This window comes from Penaeus japonicus, unplaced genomic scaffold (genome assembly GCF_977035675.1).
Source record: "Penaeus japonicus unplaced genomic scaffold, GWHDUDI00000001_assembly GWHDUDI00000007, whole genome shotgun sequence".
NCBI lineage: Eukaryota > Metazoa > Arthropoda > Malacostraca > Decapoda > Penaeidae > Penaeus > Penaeus japonicus.
The window spans coordinates 1208731-1213730 of NW_028234409.1; positions in this window are offsets into that span (position 1 = coordinate 1208731).

The window sequence follows — 5000 nt, forward strand, 5'->3', positions numbered from 1 at the left end:
ACTTTTGGGTTGATCGCTGTCAGTCTCAAATAGAAAATTTGATTGCTAATAATACTTCGGTGAAACTGCGGCGACTGCGCATTCTGGATCAGTGAGCCTCGTAAATAATTTTATTAGGACGTCTGGCTATTTAGGATTCCAAGGTTAAAGTAGTACTTTATTTCAGTTTATGATTCACTTAATCTTTTTATCTTCAATTTTGTCATTTCTCTTTTAAATTTGGTGATACTATTTTTTGAATAATTTCCTAAACTATGGAATATTTCGCAGCCTTTAATTTCTTTAGCCTGATATACGCTACCACAATATTTGTAGTAAGTGCCAGACTATATTATGCTAGTAATTATTATGGTAGTGATAATCCGCTTTATTTATAACGATTATAAAAGCATTGATATTAACGATAATGACAATAACAATGATGATGATAAAACTGTAACAACATAACTAATACAAAAAATATTTCTTAAAAGGCTACGGCCATGCTGCTCCCAACATGCCATCCACTCACCGCGCGAAGCAGCAGCGCTCGGGGCAGAGACGTAAACTTAATAATGTGAAATGAGGGGTTCTATGTAAGGAAAGGGAGACAAAGGTTTCTTACTTGCTGCAAGAAGAAATCACTGTGCTGTGTTGAGGAAGCGAAGGATGGAGGGAATAGATCCCACAAGGATGCCATTTCGTTATTCACGGCTATCATGTATTCCAAGGAACTGCCATTTGATGACGCCAGGCCTTCGATTATCAACACTCCTGCTGCTTCTCGTCCCTATGACCCTCTTGTTCCTCTCCCTCTGTCTCCTCCCGCCTCTTCATGACTCTGTCTCGCCCTCCCCGTCCCTCTCTTTCCTTTGCCTTCTTCGTTTCCTGCCTCAGAGTGCGTGTCGCCTTCTGTGGAAAGTTTGTGGAAGAGAAAGGTCTTTTGAGCCCCGCTTGCTGCGTCTTTAAAGGCAGGTTGACTCTCGCAGCGTCGGAACCTTTTCGCTCGGTGGCATGAGCAGTCTCCGCTGTCTCATGGTTACAACTTTCTCAGCGTTTTTTTTTTTTTTTTCTTTTTCTTTTGTGTAAGTGTAAGAGAGAGAGAGTGTTTTTATCTGCAAACTAAAGGATATCATGTATACCTTACTTTTACTATTTTTACTTGTGTAATTTGTGTAGACACTTAGATTAATTTACAAGCACAAGCACAAACGCGGAAAAAATGATATTGCTCAAATAATAAGAAAGAAAGAAAGAAAATATATATGTAACGAAAATAAACTCTTATTTGAACTGTCTTCTTAATTCTATATATTTATTAATTAACGATATACTAAATTGAGGTATATTATTAACTCGCGGATTTATAAATATGATCATATGCGTAAAGCACATGTCATATAGTATAGTTAGCATGCAATATTCATAAAATTACCACACATACTATCTTAGGAAGAGAAATAAAGCTCTTTCGAACTGCTAATCTATTTTAGCAAGAGAATCAATTTAAACATTTCCAAAAGCACTATAAATAATGTAAGTATAGTGTAATTCGAAAGCCTCGCTACACCACTTCCATTTTTTAGTATGCGGCTCTGTCGATAGATGGCGCGCATTCACACTGACTGGATGACATTTTTTTATTAGTATAAAAAGATGCTTTCCGATCTTTCCTACATAGGTTTTGTATTATGCGCAACAAGCATGATATTCCTCCTCGGAGCGCCTGTTCGACGAGCCATTGATTTTAGCGATTGTTCGACGAGGAAAGAGTCTCGCAATGATGTTTAATATTAAATAAGCTTATTATAATTCTTTCAGCGAAAGGATGATGACTCCTTACTTTCCTTCAAAATATGACATAATGCCACCCTCCTCTGAAAGCAAGTCCAGCGGCTTGTCAGCAGTAGTTTTAGATAGAAATGGTTTTTACCAGAACACTTTACCTGTTTCACGTACCGTTATTTTTTTAAGTAAATACTTATTAAAGGACCATAATAAGTATTTCAAGAAAGAAACAAATCTGTTCTTCAACCATATAATCCCATGCTTTTCCTCTCAAAAACCTCGATAGACATTTTAAAAGACTGTGACCAAGACTAGATGCCTATTTGAATCATGATGTTCTGCATAAGTGTATTTGGTCAGAAATCCCGGCGTGTAACACCTGGACTATTCTGTTTGCAAGGCTTTGCAATGGGTCGTGGTCGTTTCTGTTGACCAACGACCTCTGGAGAAGTCGTGCAGAAGGATGTATACTGCACAACAGACAAGACACAATCTACAGTGATGATAATATAGTAAAGCGGACATTACTCAATCATTTGGTCTGGAAGAAAGATATAGCATATTTAAAACATCCTTTCATCCTTTCATGATTTCTGAGGGGATTTATGTTTTCGGTGGTTTTGCAAAGCAAGTGTATCAATAGTTTTATGATAATAACATTTTCTGCCAAAATGTGGCGATTATCGAAGGATACATATTACCCAATCAGATTTTCCTTATCCCGTCTATCGGCAAGGTGCCAACGTGAATGGCTTGGCAACATGGAACATGCAAAACACTCTAACAATATGTTCCTTTGTCACGTCGGCAACTCACTGTGACAATACAGCCTAGTGGGGGCTTTTCTATATATATATAAATATTTATATATATATATATATATATATATATATATATATATATATATATATATATATATATATATATATATATATATATATATATATATATATATATATATATATATATATATTTATATATATATATATATATATATATATAAATATAATTTTTTTTTTTTTTTTTTTTTTTTTTTTTTTTTTTTTTTTCTAACAACAATACGAAGCGTCTATTAGTGTTACCGCAGAAAAAAAGAAAATTATTCCTCTTTTACCATGAATGTTTACTATTCATTTTGAAAGCGTGACTAGTCTTTGCCACGAAAGGAAAACCAGTTGAAGCAAAGGGTTTAAGTTTTCGGAATCGTTTAGTGTCAAACGACTGTCATTTCATTTCCATTTTGTATTCATGAAAAAAGGAAAGAGATTTCGATCCGTTTGAATCTGGCGTAGTATTGGTATATTTAATAAAACTCTTTCCTCTAATAATTTGTTTGATGACTATTATTCAATATTAATTAATTGGGCAAAGACACACACACACACACACACACAAACACAAACACACACACACACACACACACACACACACACACACACACACATGCACATTGAAAGAGAGGGAAAGAGAGAGAGAGATCCAAGCAATAGGGAAACATGAAATACTCCTTTGCTTTCCACGAGCAACACGGGGCGACGCGCCTCGTGATGGCCCAAGCAATCCTCCGTGAGTGAGAGGCAGACAGGAAAAGAGAAGAAAAACGGCTGCGAGGAAATTCTCCTCGATCGTAGAGGTGTGCAAGTGCTGCTTATGTCGAGAGCGAGTGTTGCAACATACTGCATGGAACCAGACGAGGAGAAGGAGGCGAGGAGGGGGTTTGGGGTAACATGTGTTCACATACTTTGGGTGTTCTAAAGGTGGACCGATAATAAATGATTCTCGAGACATCAGGCAAATATGCAAACTGAAAAACTACAAGAAGCGTTTTTGTGTATCAAGATTTTACAGAATTTATACTTTAATATATATGGTTTACGCAGAGGACTATATCCAGTCACCATTATATACGGTTTATAGAGAGAAGATTAAGGTGCCGCAACATATAGCTTTCAATTACGTAAATAAATAACAAAGGTACAGATAAATACAGACAGGCCAACCAGTGCTTAATTAGGGAGAGAGGGGGAGAGGAGAGAATAAAGAAGCAAACCAGCCTTGCATAGCTGCAAAGAGACGCTAAGATCTGATAAAATTGATTAAGAAAGCCAACGACAAACTACTCGTCCGTTCCTCCCTCTCTCTCTCGCCTCCCCTTCTTCTCTCTCTCTTCTCCCCTCCCTCTATCTCTCTTCTCCCCTCCCTCTCTCTCTCTTCTCCCCTTCTTCTCTCTCTCTTCTCCCCTCCCTCTCTCTTTCTCTTCTCCCTCCCTCTCTACTCTCAGCCATTCTCCTTCTCAACATTCAGATGTATGTAATAAAGAGATTAATGCTTAACAATGGCGCCTAAGGCAGGTAACAAATTCTCATTGACTTCAGTGGCAGTAATCGTAACTTTAGTCTCATATATATTGTTTTATGCAAATGCAACTACTGGTCGCCGGTAATACTTGCGTGGGCCTTCGACAGGCGTTTGGACGGAATGCCTAATTGGCTCGCTTGTTGAATGGTTGTGACAATTGATTCAGTAGTAGTGACCTTATAAGCAATGATTATGTAACACTGGAAAGGTTGAATTAAATCTGACAAAGCCATGGCAGAATTACTGACATGTTTATGACACTAACAACAATACAAAATGAAATGTGCAATCACACCCTTCCTCAGGTTATTCCTAAGCAGCAACAGCAATCCCAGAAGGCAATCGGCACAGTAATCCGAAAGCCGATTGCACGGCGCTTCTTGTTGCAGCGCATGAAGGCAATGCACATGAACCAGGAATTATTGCTCTTTAAATCCGATAAGACATTTATTGGGCCATAATTCCGAATTGAAATAAAACTGAATTACAGAAGGTTTATTAACAGTTTCTCAAAGGATTTCTCTTCTTATCTTATTCTTATTTGTCTATTTTCGATGCCGATGGAATGAACGGTGAAAGGACCACCTCAGGGGAAGGAGTTAGAATCGCGTCCAATCCCGCACTGCATCTATTTACTCGATTCTACAAACGTGTTGATAGCAGTAATTAGCACATAGAAAATATGGAGAAATCTAAGATATACTGCACCCTTGATGTGTATTCTTTCCGAGCAATCAAGAATAGGCTGACCTTGACCACGAAGAAAGAAAGGGCGGTCGGGGCATGAGGGAAGTTCCGAGAGACAAGAACCCAAAGGCCGACTGGCGCGCCCAGAGCGGAAAGAAGGAAAAAGGCCGAATGGCGCGCCCAGAGCG